Consider the following 19558-nt stretch of genomic DNA (forward strand, 5'->3'; position numbering starts at 1 on the left):
TTCTTATTGTCGGTTAAATTTCGCGTCTGTAGCACGTCATCTTTATGGTGTAGCAATTTTAATGGCCAGTGGTGTAATTGCGCAGTGTGTTAAAAAACCAACTTATCACCAGCGGATTGTACGCGTCCGGGAAATTAATCCGATTCGACAGGGTTCGGCAGTTTAAGTGGTGTTTGGCCTAGGGTTTCGAAGCACATCGTTCAGCACACGCTGTTGAACGTGAAGTTCTGCAGCAAACGATCTTATGGGTTCCAATTTTGACCAACGGCAACAGTGGACACGTCATATGGAAATTGGTCCGTGGATAAATGGAAATGTCCTGCTGGTCAGATGACTCACGTTTCCTGTTACACCAGATCGATGGTCGTGTCCGGATGCGACATCATCCAGGCGGACAGCTGCTCGAAAAATGCACAGAGATGTGGACGCAGGACAGCAGGGGCAGTGTTATACTACGAGATGCATGCTTGATGGCTTCCCCGACGGCGATGGTATCCTCCAGCAGAATAACTGCCCGCGTCACAAAGCCGGAATCGTGCTGCAGTTGTTTGAGGAGCATGACAGTGAACTCACGTTGATTTCTTGGCCACCAAAAACGCGTATTCTGAATCCGGTGGAACACATCTAGGAATCTATCGGGTGCCATCTCAGCGCTCACTAACCACCTGCCCGTAATTTACGGGAATTGCGTGACCTGCGCGTAGACCTCGGGTGTCACATACCTCCGGAAACATACCAATGACTTGTCGAAACCACGCCACGCAGAATCGCTGCTATAGTGCGTTTCAAAATTGAACCAATATGCTCTTAAGAAATTAAACCAATATGCTCTTAAGCCGGCGGCATCAGTGAACATCAACTGCGCATCGACACAATTGTGGAATCCTAATTCGTACTACAATTCGTCATTTTACATCCAGAAAATGATGCAAATAGAACGACGTGGTCGGTCATATAGAAATAATAACTGGCTAGGTGCAAGTAGGACTCACGCTTTGAAGGTTCCCTATAAACTTATCTGTGTATAAAGAGTCCGCCCCGATAGCTGGGTGGTGCCGGCGCGGTAGCTCAGCGTGTTCGGTCAGAGAGGTGGTTGGCCTCTGTTATAAAAAACTAAGTGGAAGGATCAACAAACGAACTTTCACGAATTAACGAAAGTCATGTGACGTCCGCAACGACCAAACCCAACGATAAAAAAATGTGGTCAGCTTGACGGATTGTCGTCCTACGGGCCCGGGTTTGATTTCCAGTTCGGTCGGAGATTTTCTCCACTCAGGGACTGGGTGGTGTTTTGTCTTCATCATCATTTCATCCCCATCCGGCGCGCAGGTCGCCCAATGTGGCGTCGAATGTAATAAGACCTTTAGCAAGGCGGCCGCACCTGCCCCGCAAGGGGCCTCCCGGCCAATGACGCCAAACGCTCATTTCCATTTTTTTTTTGTGTGTGTGTGTGTATAAAGGCAGTTATCGATTCCAGGAATCGAGAATCTTGACGATTTTTGCCTGCTATCGATACTGATACTGTCAAGATATCGGTCCCGGGAATTCCAAAACTTTCGAGAATATTTCAAGTTGCAGTCGGATAACAAATGAAAAAAAGGTATATTTTTTGTGTGGTATAAATGAAAATTAACAATTTTCGGATTCTTTTGCTTTACTTCTACTGTGAAACCTTGCTTCTTGCCAAATTTCATGATTCCAGGTCACGGGAAGTATCTTATAGGTTTTGATGAGTCGGTTTGCGAGGATCAAAATTTGTGACATAAATGGTCGGATCTTCTGACTGAATTAACTTACGGATCTTCTGACTGAATTAACTTAGAAGCTTACACATATTACAGTGCCGAGGGACCTTAGGCTTTAGTATGTGGCATAAATTTCAAGTTGCTAATTCTGCCCGTTCCTGAGAGAAAGGAGTTATTAACAGTCTGACAGATACACAGACGAACAACAAAGAACTCTTATAAGGGTTCCGCGATTGAAGTACGTAAACCTAAAAATGTTAAAGTGAATTAGAAGCATAAACAAAATGACAAGACAGTCATTAGTACGCATATCCTGTCTCTTCGCTTTTAACTCTATCAGAAATACGTTTCAAGATCATGGTCGTGCCTGTGATCCTAATGAAGGCCACGTAATTGTTTACCTCTCTTTTCTCCCCGCACAATCAGGTAGAATGGCCGGCAAGCTTCCAAAGGTCATTTGGCTACTTGGCCGACACCCACACCTGTACACCTGGTAAATTCTGGCTAAGATACTGATTATCTGTCTTATTGGCTCTAGCCCATATACTGTAACACAAGAACAGTTTCTCAATGAGACTGAAAAATGATCCGAAATCCCAAGATCATAATACGCAAAGCAATAAATATGCGCTAACGCGTAACGCTACGCAAATGAAGTGTTTTGTAGCAAATTTTAAGGGTAAAAGTTCTACAAATAGTATGGGGATTCAGCGTTTTTAATGCGAATCGCTTACTTTCCATCGCATCGAAAATTTCGCTCGGGAAACGGGCAATTGTTATTTCACAGTATGTTGACAAGGAAAATTTCTAACGTAACCTGTCCCTTCGAGGCGCTCTGTGTTAATTGCCCTGTTGACTGTTGCTGTCTCTCCTACGTCCATTGTAGCAACAGTGGCTGCTCGCTGTGTCAGGTCTGGTTACGACGATGGAAGTATTTGCCCCTTGTCGTTCTCACATGTGTAATGATTGCCTATTTCACGTTCTGGCCACAGTACTCACAGTATGTATCTGGCTGACAGCGTCCAATTCTTTGCTCAAGAAAAGAGCATTTCCAAGAAAATCTTTTGATACGCCTCCGTACCGTCTTTCGCGCAGGTCTCACGCAGTCTGTGTCTGTCTTCCGGTATTGTTAGTGGACTGGAACATTATAAGAAAGCAGAATAGTACAGGCCCGGCAAACCATCCATGTACAAGGCGAAATTTTATTCTCACAATGTAACTCATAGCTTACTTTCCCATTAATCCAGTTTAAAAGCCTGCTTCAGTCCACCAGAACTGTGAGCTCGAATCAACAGTGCTTTTGAACAGATTGACAGGGACGTGCTGTGCCCCTGACGCAGGGAGAATTTGATTATCGACTCTATATCTTCAGAATTAGCATACAGAAGTACTTGTAATAGGTCAAAAATAAGTTTTTGTGTTTTCAATTTGTGTGTGTGTGTGTGTGTTGTGTGTGTGTGTGTGTGTGTGTGCGTGTGTGTGTGTGCGTGTGTGTGTGTGTGTGTGTGTGTGCAACGCCATGTGACAATATGTTAAGTAATATAGTTACAAAAATTTGTGAAATCGCTCCAGTTATTTATGATAACCTTTTTGTCATTTATTACATCCTTTTTGACCTGACAGCACCACCCAGGACAGCCTCAAGGAAATCATGTCAGTATCTACCAACGCAACTGAAATCGCCCTCTTCAAGATCTAAACTAGCCTAACTAACATTTACTGTTTAGTACACATTTACTTGTCTCGCTTCTCTTGTTTGCTACGTGTTACAAGAGACGTAAGTGTATCTGCTGTTTTGACACGCACAAAAACAACTCACAGAGGGAGGCATGAAACTTTTCTGTCACTCGTGTGTGTGTGTGTGGGGGGGGGGGGGGGGTGTAGCTGGATGTAAACATTTCATCTGTTAACTGTTTTGTCACATTCTTCATTTTTTAAATGTGTGCCATTAGATTCTTCTTACAATAATTCCAATCCCAAAGAAAGCAGGTGTTGACAGATGTGAAAATTACCGAACTATCAGTTTAATATGCCACGGCTGCAAAATACTAACACGAATTCTTTACAGACGAATGGAAAAACTGGTAGAAGCCGACCTCGGGGAAGATCAGTTTGGATTCCGTAGAAATGTTGGAACAAGTGAGGCATTACTGACCCTACTACTTATTTAAGAAAATAGATTTAGGAGAGGCAAACCTACGTTCCTACCATTTGTAGACTTAGAGAAAGCTTTTGGCAATGTTGACTGGAATACTGTCTTTCAAATTCTGAAGGTGGCAGGGGTAAAATACAGGGAGCGAAAGGCTATTTACAATTTGTACAGAAACCAGATGGCAGTTATAAGAGTCGAAGGGCATGAAACGATGGCCGTGGTTGGGAAGGGAGTGAGACAGGGTTGTAGTCTATCCCCGATGTTATTCAATCTGTATATTCAGCAAGAAGTAAAGGAAACAAAGGAAAAATTCGGAGTAGAAATTAAAATCCATGGAGAAGAAATAAAAACTTTGAGGTTCGCCGATGACATTGTAATTCTGTCAGAGACAGCAAAGGACTTGGGAGAGCAGCTGAACGGAATGGAGAGTGTCTTGAAAGGAGGATATAAGATGAACATCAACAACAGCAAAACGAGTATAATGGAATGTAGTCGAATGAAATCGTATGATGCTGGGGGAATTAGATTAGGAAATGAGAAGCTTAAAGTAGTAAATGAATTTTGCTATTTGGGGAGCAACATAACTGATGATGGTCGAAGTAGAGAGGATATAAAATGTAGACTGGCAATGGCAAGAAAAGCGTTTCTGAAGAAGAGAAATTTGTTAACATCGAGTTTAGATTTAAGTATCAGGAAGTCGTTTCTGAAAGTATTTGTATGGAGTGTAGCCATGTATGGAAGTGAAACATGGACGATAAATAGTTTGGACAAGAAGAGAATAGAATAACTGATTACTAACTGAAAACCTCAGTTGCCGACAGGTGTTGTTGATATACCTCGATGTGGACAGCTGACAATGTGTGCCCCGACCGGGATTCGAACCCGGGATCTCCTGCTTACATGGCAGACGCTCTATCCATTTGAGCCACCGAGGACACAGATGGACAGGTATAATACATACGTAGAATTGTGGACAGTTGGGAATGTGAGTCTCACGGGAAGCGTGCAAGGGATAAGTCCCTGCAGTCGCGCTCTTCATCTGTGTCCTCGGTGGCTCAGATGGATAGAGCGTCTGCCATGTAAGCATGAGATCCCGGGTTCGAATCCCGGTCGGATACACATTTTCAGCTGTCCACATCGAGGTACAGGGTGTTTCAAAAATGATCGGTATATTTGAAACGCCAATAAAAACTAAACGAGCAGTGATAGAAATACACCGTTTGTTGCAATATGCTTGGGACAACAGTACATTTTCAGGCAGACAAACTTTCGAAATTACAGTAGTTACAATTTTCAACAACAGATGGCACTGCGGTCTGGGAAACTCTATAGTACGATATTTTCCACATATCCACCATGCGTAGCAATATGGCGTAGTCTCTGAATGAAATTACCCGAAACCTTTGACAACGTGTCTGGCGGAATGGCTTCACATGCAGATGAGATGTACTGCTTCAGTTGTTTCTGGATTCTGGCGGTACACCTGGTCTTTCAAGTGTCCTCACAGAAAGAAGTCACAGGGATTCATGTCTGGCGAATAGGGAGGCCAATCCACGCCGCCTCCTGTATGTTTCGGATAGCCCAAAGGAATCACACGATCATCGAAATATTCATTCAGGAAATTAAAGACGTCGGCCGTGCGATGTGTCCGCGCACCATCTTGCATAAACCACGAGGTGTTCGCAGTGTCGTCTAAGGCAGTTTGTACCGCCACAAATTCACGAAGAATGTCCAGATAGCGTGATGCAGTAATCGTTTCGGATCTGAAAAATGGGCCAATGATTCCTTTGGAAGAAATGGCGGCCCAGACCAGTACTTTTTGAGGATGCAGGGACGATGGGACTGCAACGTGGGGCTTTTCGGTTCCCCATATGCGCCAGTTATGTTTATTGACGAAGCCGTCCAGGTAAAAATAAGCTTCGTCAGTAAACCAAATGCTGCCCACATGCATATCGCCGTCATCAATCCTGTGCATTATATCGTTAGCGAATGTCTCTTGTGCAGCAATGGTAGCGGCGCTGAGGGGTTGCCGCGTTTGAATTTTGTATGGATAGAGGTGTAAACTCTGGCGCATGAGACGATACGTGGACGTTGGCGTCATTTGGACCGCAGCTGCAACACGGCGAACGGAAACCCGAGGCCGCTGTTGGATCACCCGCTGCACTAGCTGTACGTTGCCCTCTGTGGTTGCCGTAGCGGTCGCCCTACCTTTCCAGCACGTTCATCCGTCACGTTCCCAGTCCGTTGAAATTTTTCAAACAGATCCTTTATTGTATCGCTTTTCGGTCCTTTGGTTACATTAAACCTCCGTTGAAAACTTCGTCTTGTTGCAACAACACTGTGTTCTAGGCGGTGGAATTCCAACACCAGAAAGATCCTCTGTTCTAAGGAATAAACCATGTTGTCTACATCACACTTGCACGTTGTGAACAGCACACGCTTACAGCAGAAAGACGACGTACAGAATGGCGCACCCACAGACTGCGTTGTCTTCTATATCTTTCACATCACTTGCAGCGCCATCTGTTGTTGAAAATTGTAACTACTGTAATTTCGAAAGTTTGTCCGCCTGAAAATGTACTGTTGTCCCAAGCATATTGCAACAAACGGTGTATTTCTATCGCTGCTCGTTTAGTTTTTATTGCCGTTTCAAATATACCGGTCATTTTTGAAACACCCTGTATATCAACAACACCTGTCGGCAGCTGAGGTTTTCAGTTAGTAATCATTTATTTCAGGGAAAAGCTGCACAGTCATCAACAGTAACTGTTCTTTCGAGAACAAGTTGCTGTCTTCGTATAAATAGAAGCTTTCGAAATGTGGTGCTACAGGAGAATGCTGAAGATTAGATGGGTAGATCACATAACTAATGAGGAAGTATTGAATAGAATTGGAGAGGAGTTTGTGGCACAACTTGACTAGAAGAAGGGATCGGTTGGTAGGACATGTTCTGAGGCATCAAGGGGTCACCAATTTAGTATTGGAGGGCAGCGTGGAGGGTAAAAATCGTAAGGGAGACCAAGAGATGAATACACTAAACAGATTCAGAAGGATGCAGGTTGCAGTAGGTACTGGGGGATGAAGAAGCTTGCACAGGATAGAGTAGCATGGAGAGCTGCATCAAACCATCTCTGGACTGAAGACCACAACAACAACAACCTTTATATTCAGAAGATTTACATAATTTGGACACTGCTGTACGCCAAATGCCTTTTTATTGAGCTGTTATTTCAGACATTGCATTCAGAGAATAAACCTGCTTTTTTAAAAATTAATCTCAACTTCTAGACACTGTTGCATCAGCCAATTCGTCCACACTCTACAGCAACACGTTATTATGGGGATCGGAAATACGACGGACACTGTGTGCCATTTCTCTGGCCATGATGCATGTGGGTGGCGAATGCGTTTTCCTCGCCAACTGTCGCGTTGCTATAGCTGTGTGCGAGATGTTGGAGTGCCGGTATTTCTGTCTGTGGGTGGGGCGGAGCGGGGCGTGGCGTCTGGCCGACCAGAATAGGAGCAGCACTCGGCGCCGAAACAAGAGACGCCGACGCCGACGCCTTGGCCGACGCCGGCTGATTCCAGTTCCGCACGGGACTCCTCTACCAACAACATTAAAGTCTGCGTAGCCTTCCTCGGATTACGCTTTTCACGCGAGGCACCTCATAATACTGAAACGTGAAACAAGTGCAGGTTTATTCCTGGACATGCAGTTCCTCTATGCAGCTAGATGAAAGATTGATTGTTTTGTGTCAAAGGCTTTTCGCTTCTCTTCGCTGCTCATCGGGGCTCACTTCGAAGCGAGACTCGTCACTGAAGACAATGCTGCTCCAGTCAATGAGTTAAAAATCACTCATTTCAGATACCCTGACCCCCCCAGATTTCATCGCACATGCAATCCAAAAAATGTTCCCCAACAATAAGGAGCTTATCGAAAAAATCAGAGAAAGAAGAATCCAGTGAAGTACACCCCACTACTTCCCCTGTCCTCTCCAATCTCAACAGTGAAACGAAGTGCAACGATCGAACGCTTCTTCTCCCTGACCATCCTCCTCACACCCTAGAGTCTAGGAATAGAGTTATCCCAAACAAACTATAAGTCAGAAACATATTCAGTCAATATCGCGTATAGCGTAGGCACAATCCTCAATCTAGAAGATATAATCCATATATCAGTAGAATATCGATTAGACTAGAAACCTAAATTAGAAACTCACAGAGACCAGACATAATCCAGCCATCACTAGAATATCAACTAGACTAGAAACCTAAATTAGAAACTCACAGAGACCAGAGATCAGATCCAGCGCCATTCCGACCGGTATTTTGGTGGTTTCCCCCAGTTGCAAGGTGATTACCGGGATGAGGAATTCCACCACTTAGATTTAGCAAAATCTGACTATAAAATGGCATGAGCCAGCACAACATTAACAAAATGGCTCTGAGCGCTATGCGACTTAACTTCTGAGGTCATCAGTCGCCTAGAACTTAGAACTAATTAAACCTAACTAACCTAAGGACATCACACACATGCCCGAGGCAGGATTCGAACCTGCGACCGTAACGGTCGCTCGCTTCCAGACTGTAACGCCTCGAACCGCACGGCCACCCCGGCCGGCACATAGCATTAACAACCAAGTAGACAGGATTGCCCCATAAAATAAATAAGTGGTGCCCCAACAGCATAAATCAACCCCAGGATGAGAAGGACTTGGGTCCTCAACAGCCGCCACTACCCGCGAGGGTATGGCATCCTTAAAAAAAAAAAAAAAAAAAAAAAAAACGACAACCAGGAGCGATGTTCCAGGGTACCATTTATTTTCATAGCAGGGCGTCTTTGGCTGTCATACGCAGAACCCTTATAGCAAAGCGGTAAGTCAACGATATTCTACGTCGCGTTTGGTTGCCCTTCATGACAAGCCATCCTAGGCTCACATTTCAGCAAAATAACGCCCGCCCGAACACCGCGAGTTTCCTCTGCTTGTCATCGCGCTTGCCAAACCCTACCTTGGCCAGCAAGGTCTCCGGATGTCTACCCAACTGAGAATGTTTGGAGCATTATGAGCGCTGCCCTCCAACCATTTCGGGATTCTGACGAGCTGACGCTCCAATTGGACGGCATTTGGCACGATATACCTCAGAAAGATATCCAACACCTCTATCAATAAATACCAAGCCGAATGACTGGTTGCATTAGGGCCACAGGCGAATCGACGCGTTATTATCTTGCTCAGTTTTTCAAGCTTTTTCTCTTGAATAAATCATCCAGTTTTCTCTGAAATTTGTTTGTCTATGCATGTACAGCACAGATTTCCGTGCCTTTTTTATCTTAGAGTGCAGCTTCAGATATTTTATAAACTCATATTTTCTTTTCTGCTCATATTTGCGTGAATTCGTCCGATTTCTTTTGATTGAAAAGCAGTAAAAGTAATTGCGCGCTGCTAATATTTGTTCCAGAACAGATGCTCCACTATGCAGCGAAGCCGGCCAGAGTGGCCGAGGGGTTCTAGGCGCTACAGTCTGGAACCGCGCGACCGCTACGGTCGCAGGTTCGAATCCTGCCTCGGGCATGCATGTGTGTGATGTCCTTAGGTTAGTTAGGTTTAAGTAGTTCTAAGTTCTAGGGGACTGATGACCACAGCAGTTAAGTCCCATAGTGTTCAGAGCCATTTGAAGCATCTGTAGCGAAGGGTGCGGTGATCTGAAACTTACTGACAGACACTGTGTGCCGGACCGGGACTCGAAACCGCCACCTCGTGTTTCGCTGGCAGTGCGCTTACCGGCAGAGGTCTCGGGGTGGTAGTTACTATACGCCCTTCCAGCTGCTGTTCTGCCAGTCCCTCTCTGGCCAGAAAGTTTCATAACGGCACACACTCTGCAGCAGAGCGAAAGATGATAGTCGTCATAATCACATAATGTTGTGGTTTAGGAGTCATTGCCAGTTTCAAATTCAAGTAGACTGCAACTGATTTTTCCGTCTCTTCTTAGAACACACAACATTTATTTTCCATTGAGGTGTCTATTTGTATATTAATATAGGTATTCGTTCATCTCATATCCTTCGAACGAGTTAATCCCATTTTTTATGTACGTATCTGTTTTCTGAAGTATCCTTTCGTCGCCCAGTTCATTTCTAATTTCATTATTCTTTATCCGACCTATCAGTTTGTAATGAGCTAGAGTTCTTAGGAGTCACATCTCTGATGCTTCAGTCGCCCTCTGTTGAGTGGCAATTAGAGGCCAAGTGTCTAGCCCATCCATTAGAACTAGTTACTGCTACCACTCTATAAAATTTTAGTACTGTCTCTTCCCTAATTTTCTTGAGGAGAGTACGACTGATAATACCTACCAACTGTTGAAATTTTTGGAGTTTGTAGTCTTGATTATTATTTTTGCTCTTAAATGCTCCTTACCAAGAAATGCCATTCTCTTAGTTTTATCTTTAGATATTGACATGTTATAGAAGTTTGCCACCTTCTGCAAGGACCAAATTTCTCTATGTAATTCGTCTTACGAGTAAATGGTGTTCCACTTTATTCCGCCAAGACGTGGCCTATGTATACTCAGGGTGGTCAGAAACAGTCTGAAAAGCTTGAAATGGTGCTGTAGTGCAGGTTATACTAAGAGATACTCGTTAAGGAAAAAAATCAAAAATGGCTCTGAGCACTATGGGACTTAACAGCTGAAGTCATCAGTCCCCTAGAACTTAGAACTACTTAAACCTAACTAACCTAAGGATATAACACACGTCCATGCCCGAGGCAGGATTCGAACCTGCGACCGTAGCGGTCGCGCGGTTCCAGAATGACGCGCCTAGAAACGCTCGGCCACACCGGCCGGCGGAAAAAATCGGTACGTTGTGTCTTTTCCGTGATAATTAGCTTTGAAGTTAAGCAATCAGGCAGTTGCGCGAGAAAATACAAGCGGCTAGGTAGAGACGGTGTCGTCAAACGTCTTCGTTTCGTTTCCCAAAACCGAACGAGAGAGCGATACAAAAATGGGACGAAGGACGGTAGTAAGGAAGGAACCCTAGCCAAAGGATAATTGTATGTGGTGGACCGCTTGAAACTGCGCACGCCAACAGCCTGATAGGCTACCTTCAGTGCTAATTAACTCGGAAACGGCGCAACATTTCGCATTGTTTTCTTAACAATTGTTTCTCAGCAAAATCCAACCTCCAACACTCTTACAATCTTTCCAGACTGTTCTAACCACCCTTATATTAAATAATGTGGGTGATAAAGGACACCCTTCTCTCAGCTCTTGAGAGATGGTTCTCACAAACGCACTTGCTTTTTGTACTTCAGTTTAGTTTGTATGAACATATTTCAAATTACATTTACCACATTCGACCGAATATCATCCATTTCTAAAATTTGCCGTAATTTAACTCTGTTAACTTTTTCAAAAACCGAGCGAGGTGGCGCAGTGGCTAGCACACGACTCGTATTCTGGAGGACGACGGTTCAATCCCACGTCCGGCCATCCTGATTTAGGTTTTCCGTGATTTCCCTAAATCGATCCAGGCAAATGCCGGGATGGTTCCTTTGAAAGGGCACGGCCGACTTCCTTTCCCGTCCTTCCCTAATCCGATGAGACCGATGACCTCGCTGTCTGGTCTCCTTCCCCAAACAACCCAACCCCTTTTTCAAAAACTTTTTCATAGTCGATAGGGGCTATGTATGTGGAGTGATTGTACACTCTGTGTTTTGCAATAATGAGGCAGGTTCTAGGCGCTACAGTCTGCAACCGCGCGACCGCTACGGTCGCAGGTTCGAATCCTGCCTCGGGCGTGGATGTGTGATGTCTTTAGGTTAGTTAGGTTTCAGTAATTCTAAGTTCTAGGGGACTGATGACCTCAGAAGTTAAGTCGCATAGTGCTCAGAGCCATTTGAACCCAATGAGGCAGGCTGAAGAAACCCTAAGAAAGATCGTATTATCCGAAACCCATTCTGTTTTTCTTTCTGTAAGAAACGTTTTTGAAAGTACCTTTAGTCTATTCTTTATTAATTTCGCGTATGTGTTGCATACAGTGTGAAAGATTCACTCTGGAATGCCCTAGCCTGTTGCCAAGCCATTTCTCCGTAAAATCCTTTCTTGGAGGCGAACTGGTTTAGCAGGGTGAGAAGAAGGGCTTCTGTGGAATTTGAAAAGTGGGGGCGAGGTAGCGGCAGTATTGAAGCTGGGAGGGTGGTCTTAGGTCGTGCCTGGATAGCTCGGTCGGCGGTACAGCACTATATCCGCTGAACGCCTCTTCCGTCGAACTCGCACTCACTCCAGGCAAGTACAAGAACGCTATTAGAGGATTCTCGAGACAGGAGTGGGATTCGGAGTAGTGGGCGGTGGAATGCGAGCGAGTGCGGGAAGACAGGGCAGCGGCCGGTCGCTCAGGCACGCATGATAAAGTGGCATCGCTGGCGAGTGGCCAGGGCGCTGGGGGGCCGTACGTTTCCCTCAGCGAAGGTTGCGACACCGCCCGCTGGAATGAGCCCCTAGTTAACACTGCAGCCGCTGGCAGGGGGCACCGCCGGCTTGCTAGAAACCCAAACCCCGGCAGCGCGACACTCCAAACACGAAGACTGCACCGCCAGATTTAGCTCCAGCGTCTTTGCTCGGTGCAGGGGGTCCGCCGACTGATTGCACTGTTCCCAGTGTGTGTGTGTGTTGTGTGTGTGTGTGTGTGTGTGTGTGTGTGTGTGTGTGGGTGTGGGTGTGTGGGTGTATGTGTGTTGCGGAATGGAGCACGGGAGAAAGGACAGTTGCATAAGGTGACGTGACATGAAATTAACAAATACAGTAAAATATCTTGAACAACCCTCCAGCAGCAACTAACGTGGAACCCTCACTTACTAACCATAGAACAGAAAGCCACCAACAGGCTAAAACTAGTAAAAGGCCGATCTTGGGGATTACATCCCTCCACTATTCTCAACACCTACAAATCACTGATCCGACCCAAACTCTGCCATGCAAATGATGCAGCCCAACCAAAGTTCTATAAGTCCCTCTAAATCCTCAAACACGACACACTCCGTTTCTATTTGCGCATCTGTTTGCATGCCCCCACATGGATCCTATACCATTTCACGAACTTCCCACCCCTCCTCACCCACATCGAACACCTCTGTATTTCCCATACTGTCCAAACTAGATTCCTATAACCCCATTGTCACCCTTCTCATGACCAATTGTGGTATGCTGCTGTGCTTCTGCAAACTCGTGCCACTGTCCCTACACCTGTGTACCCTTTACAGCCTATTCCAACCCAACTTCAACCAACTCGCTCTCCCAGGCAATCAGGTCTGACCCGATATTTATCCCTCCTGTCAACTTTAACGCTTCCTCATCTACCTGACTCCACATCAGTGCTCCTCTTTCCCTTTCCCTCTCTGTCCATCCCCATCCCATTCCTCTTGTTTCCACTAGCCTATCCACACACCAAACTCCTCCTCACCCCATGTCTTTCCCATCCTCTGTCTTCCCATTATCCACTCCAACACCTACTTTCATCTTCACAGTTCTCCTGCCTAACAGAACGCTATCTTTTCTACCCACACTCTTCAATCCTATACTCTCTCCTCTCGAAATAATTCTCTCCCTGTTCAAGTCCTTCAGATTGTAAGTGAAACTGTAGCGCTTCTGTGCTTTTTCTTAGTCGAATTTCACATTCCAGCGATGTGTGTTTCAAATCTATATATTTTCGCTTTTTAGTTATCCATATCTGATTTTTAACTTAACAAAGAAAATCGTCCTAATGTCTTATTTTTCGCATTTTTGTTATTTTTAAAAATGGTCTTGCCTGGAGGATGGAATATTGTACCGCTGTCGGGCCTCCCCTACACATATGGCGCGAGAGGAGTGAAATAACAATAAAGAAAAGAAAAAAAATAAGACGTGAGACTTCAAAGTCAAATACTCTCTGCTGTAATATACTGTACAAGGTGTATCAAAAAGAATCATCCGACTTAAAAAAACACAACTATTATGTTATTTGAGATGTGTCCTTGAACAACGTACTGTTGGAAAGAGCAAACTCTCGAGTTTTATATGGTTCCCGCTAGGTAGTACCAGTGTGCGCCCACTTCAGTTATAGGAAAAATGGTGTCGGGACAACAGAAAGCGTTTCGTGTCCTACATTTTGCGTGACTTGCATACTAGATATGATGTGGATCCTCTTATAGCACAGAGCGTTAGACGATGGCATGAACAATTCTGAGAAACGGGTTGTTTGTGTAAGGGCAAACCGCCAGGCCGTTCCCGAGTGTCTGACACAGACGTCGAACGCGTCCGCCATAGTTTCACAAGGAGGCCGCAGAAATCCGTTCGCCGTGCAGCTCGACTGCTCAACACGCCTCCGATATCCGTCTGGCGTGTGTTGCGTCGACGTTTACACATGGAACCATACAAAATTTCAGCTACTGCAAGCTCGTCGTGGACGTGACAAACAACAGCGTGTGGAGTTCTGTAACTTCGTTCTTGGCAAGATGGAAGATGACACTTTTCCTTCACACTTGTTGTTGAGTGACGAGGCAACATTCAATTTAAATGGAAAGGTGAACCATCATAATGCGAGAATATGGGGTACCGAAGTTGTACAACATGAGAGACACTCAAAAAAATTTAATGGTTTTGTTCATTTTCACGGGAAGAGGTGTGTGGTCCATTTTTCTTCGCCGAGAACACTGTTGCAGGAAGCTCGTATCTCGATAAGCTCGAGAACTTTCTTTCCCTACAGTTGAAGACTCATTCGAACGACTTCATTTACCAATAGGATGGGGCACCGCTACACTGGCATCTGGAAGTGCGGCAATTTCAAATCAAAGGATTACTGAACGATGGATCAGTCGCACTGGACCAAATGATTCAGCCTCACATTACGGTCCTCCAAGGTTACAGGACTTGACTGTATGTGATTATTTCTTGTGGGGGTTTATAAACGACTCCGTTTATATGCCTCCGTTACCAAAAACAATGAATGAACTAAGACATCGCATACGAGCAGCTGTGGAAGCTGTAACTCAAGACATGCTCACTGCAGTGTGGAAAGAATTTGAATACCGCATTGACACATGCCGTGCATCTCAAGGGGGCATATTGAACACCTACAAAAAGGTATGAAAAAAAACTTTTTGAGTTTGCCGTTCATCAAAACACAAAATTCCTTGTATATATTTATTAGTTTTAGAAATATAGACGTGCCAAATCGGATGATTCTTTTTGATACACCCTGCATATACCATATCTAGAATAGCCATAATGGCAGAGCCACATCAATGCTTTACGTCTGAATGATTTTATTACGTCGTAATGCCACTCGGCCTATGTCACAGAGAAAGTGACTAGCTCTAGACGAGTACATTTCTGGTGATTGAGATTGTAGCGCCAGCGAGGATAGGAAAATTTTATTTGTTGTGCATACACAGTGTAGTAGGGAAGTAGGAAATACGTAATTACATTTGTAGACGGTCTGGGAGTGTACGGAGTGAGAAATTTAGCACACAGACATGCCACTTCTGGCAACAATACTGGATTGTAACGTTGCTCGGCATTGATTCTAACTGAGCTTAGAGTTCTGGTTCAAAATGGTTCAAATGGCTCTGAGCACTATGGGACTCAACTGCTGAGGTCATTAGTCCCCTAGAACTTAGAACTAGTTAAACCTAACTAACCTAAGGACATCACACACATCCATGCCCGAGGCAGGATTCGAACCTTCGACCGTAGCGGTCTCGCGGTTCCAGACTGCAGCTCCAGAACCGCGAGGCCACTTCGGCCGGCTTAGAGTTCTGAGCTTAGAGTTCACCAGATGTAGTGACGTACCAGTGTCGCGACGAGCCGTGATCAGATGTTTTCTAGATGAGGAGGACATGTTGTCCAGAGCAACAAATGGTTCAAATGGCTCTGAGCACTATGGGACTTAACTTCTGAGGTCATCAGTCCTCTAGAACTTAGAGCTACTTAAACCTAACTAACCTAAGGACATCACACTCATCCATGCCCGAGGCAGGATTCGAACCTGCGACCATAGCGGTCGCGCGGTTCCAGACTGTAGGGCCTAGGACCGCTCAGCCACTCTGGCCGACCCCAGAGCAACAGTCGATACCCTCTACACTGAGGTAGGTCAGGACAGTACAGCCAACATGCGGTCTTGCAGTATCTTGTTGAAAGGAAATGTCACGTTGAGCTCGAATGTAGGGCACAGCCACCTGCCTTAATATGCCAGAAATGAAACGACTGATATCCAAATCGCCGGCTATGCTAACCAGGAGTTCTTATATCCTGAGCATACAATTCTCTCCCATCACTGAAACTCGCTGTGCTATTAGCCAATGAGCAGCTTCTCAGTCAATGAGTTTTTGCAGCAAGGGCTTCTACAGCTTACTAGGAAGTGACATCGAAATGACGTGTCACTAAATGCATCCAAGCGATGGACGCCATATTGGTTTTGCAGCTTTGGTATCACAGCTTGCAGCATACCGTTTCAAGGCAACGGTGCGCTGAACATTTATTACACAAACGTCTCGCTCGGTTCGATTTCTTATTCTTAAATTCACATTATTAAATGATGCATCAGTGGTAAATGCCCAATAGACTCTAAGATTAACGATACTCGAGACACAAGTTGCAAGTCTGTCGCGTAACGTAGTGTTTAAGAATGTTGATTACGAAGTGGAGTGAAGACGGTTCGCAACGTATTATATGCTATAATATTTTTTAATATTAGCGTTTGTAACACATTGTGGGTCTTGTTATTCATGTAATAGAAGTATGTTCTCGAATATTTGATGTTATTTACATAAACGGTGGTCACAAACGTCTCAAAAGGTTCTAAGGGTGATGTAGGGTAGGCTGCGCTGAGAAACAATTGTTAAGAAAAATATTCAATATGTTGTGCAGTTTCCGAGTTAATTGGCTGTGGAGTTATTCAATCAGGCCGCAACGCGAGCCAATTCAAGCGGTCCGTCAGATACAATTACTGTCAGTTGTTCTCGTAGTGTAGATGATAGCGCACGAGACTGCTCAGCCTTTGGCTCGGGTTCCATCTCTACTATCGTCCCACGTCCAATTTTTGCATGCCTTCTAGTTCGGTTTTAGGAAACCAAAAGAAGAACACGTTTGGCGACACCTTCTCTGGCGAGCCGCATGAATTTGCGGGTACTGTGACCTGGTTGCCTAGGTTCAGTCCCAGTTAACCCTAAAATGGCGCAGCATATCCAATTTTTCTTAATTATTATATCTCAGCACAACCTACCCTGCAACACCACTACAAGCTTTTCTGACTGCTTCTGATCATGAGCGCGCTCTCAGTAATGACTTATCTTCGACTTTGTGACTTCTATCTGATTAGAAAACGTGGGGCAAAATTGCTGTGTGTGAAACGAACAGCAGTAGCATTACTCTCGTTGCTTGTCATAACTACGTATGTCGCGACTGCCAACGGTATGGTTAGGTGGGAGTATAAGAGGACAGCTTAAATTGTTGCGACAGAAACAAACAACAATGGTAATTTTGTTGCTCGCTTGTCACAAATATTTGGCTGTTTATTTCCCAATATGTCGCGATTTCGGAGTGTGTGGTTAGCCAGGAATCTCAGAGAAAAGATTAAATGGTTCAAATGGCTCTGAGCACTATGGGACTCAACTGCTGAGGTCATTAGTCCCCTAGAACTTAGAACTAGTTAAACCTAACTAACCTAAGGACATCACAAACATCCATGCCCGAGGCAGGATTCGAACCTGCGACCGTAGCGGTCTTGCGGTTTCAGACTGCAGCGCCTTTAACCGCACGGCCACTTCGGCCGGCGAGAAAAGATTACATTTGTATTGAAAATGTATACAATCAGAATAGCGTCGGCTGTCAGTCCACTAAGGCAGGTCATAAAATAGTTTAGTTCATCAAAATGATTCTTCCTATTGAGTATCTTTGGCCGGAAAAATATGTCGCTAGGCAAAACTGAGTTTGGGTCGATTTTAGCTCTTTATCTCAAAACAATTGCGATTATCTTTGCCCTGAGAAATTCTGCTGCTTGGGAAATAAGGCACATGTATGCGATCGTGCTCCGTACTCAATGGCATCCTATACCGCCCGTACGACGATGACGAATGTCATCTGACAACGTTCGTTTTCCTCGAAACTTACACACATGGAAGCGATTACGCGATGATGTGCGCAGAACCGGGACTCGTCTCAAAAGAATATGTGGTGCCAATTAGGGCTGTTGATAAAATACCGATATATCAGTGACTATCCAAGAAATATCTATGTATATCGTTGATACTTTCTCCCTACATATCGATATCGGGAAGGTACTGTCAGGTGCAGATATTTTTATTTTATATTACATTTTTTCCGCAATTTTCTGTTAATATATGAAACTGTTCTTTTGATATTGTAGTAGAACATAAATTTACTTTCACTGTGTGAAGGAGTCTTACTACTTTTTGAGCTCCCATCACGTCCAGTCTTTCTCTTTGACAGTGTGAAGTAAGTATAGGTGGCACGAAGAAGAAGTCCATTGCACTGGGGGAGGGCAGCAGAGGGGGAGGGTGTGTGTGAATCGAATAACAAGATTTGCTATGTGGAGAAATAGCACACCAGTTGTGTTAAACAACAATTTTTAACGCAGCTAGTGTGCCACATTTATTCACATCGGCATTCTTCAAAAATGGTTGCTGAAAAAGATGTAACTGGCACGATTGGTTTTTGCGGTGAATGGAGACGTGTGAGGGGGTATGCTGACGCAATCGGCGCTCGGCGCTACCAACAGAAACTGCAACGTTTAAATTCACGAAATTTTGACACTAAGCTGCTAGGTCGCTGGCGTTTGCAGAAATGAAAAAAAGAAAACAAAAACATACAAGGAAGTCGGCATGAAGTGTTCCAGACAAATCCCGTATGTAACGAAACCGAACGACAGACCAATCGGACTCCTTTTATTGTGCCACTTACGTGCAGTTACTATTGTTAACAAAGTGGTTATCGCCAAGCGTGAACATGCATCGTTTTCCTTTCAATTCTTGCTCTAATGGAGGTAACCAGACTGCTAGCTTGTTGATGTATAGGATATCTAATAATAAATCAATACTTAAATATACAGCTGTAAACCGGTAGTATATTTACAATGTGCAGCCGATACTTCTATAGGTCTATACGTCGACATTCTCTCTCTCTCTCTCTCTCTCTCTCTCTCTCTCTATATATATATATATATATATATATATATATATATATATATATGGTGTTACAAAAAGGTACGGCCAAGCTTTCAGGAAACATTCTTCACACACTAATAAAGAAAAGATGTTCTGTGGACGTGTGTCCGGAAACGCTTAATTTCCATGTTAGAGCTCATGTTAGTTTCGTCAGTATGTTCTTCCACCTACGCTCAATGGAGCACGTTATCATGATTTCATACGGGATACTCTACCTGTGCTGCTAGAATATGTGCCTTTACAAGTACGACACAAACATGTGGTTCATGCACGATGGAGCTCCTGCACATTTCAGTCGAAGTGTTCGTACGCTTCTCAACAACAGATTCGGTGACCGATGGATTGGTAGAGGTGGACCAATTCCATGACCTCCACGCTCTCCTGACCTCAACCCTCTTCACTTTCATTTATGGGGGCATTTGAAAGCTCTTGCCTACGCAACCCCG

At 44.6% G+C, this 19558-nt stretch overlaps 1 protein-coding gene and 1 non-coding gene across 4 annotated transcripts in view; both read right to left on the bottom strand.

The window, feature by feature from the left end:
- The window catches only part of LOC126416572 (nidogen), a 346239-nt gene that overhangs the window by 309249 nt on the left and 17432 nt on the right, over window positions 1-19558 (bottom strand). The gene's annotated exons all lie outside the window — the stretch shown is intronic.
- On the bottom strand, window positions 4759-4832 carry Trnat-ugu (transfer RNA threonine (anticodon UGU)). Its single transcript has one exon. It is a non-coding gene; the product is annotated as a tRNA-Thr (tRNA).

The sequence above is a fragment of the Schistocerca serialis genome, chromosome 8 (assembly GCF_023864345.2).
Source record: "Schistocerca serialis cubense isolate TAMUIC-IGC-003099 chromosome 8, iqSchSeri2.2, whole genome shotgun sequence".
Lineage (NCBI taxonomy): Eukaryota > Metazoa > Arthropoda > Insecta > Orthoptera > Acrididae > Schistocerca > Schistocerca serialis.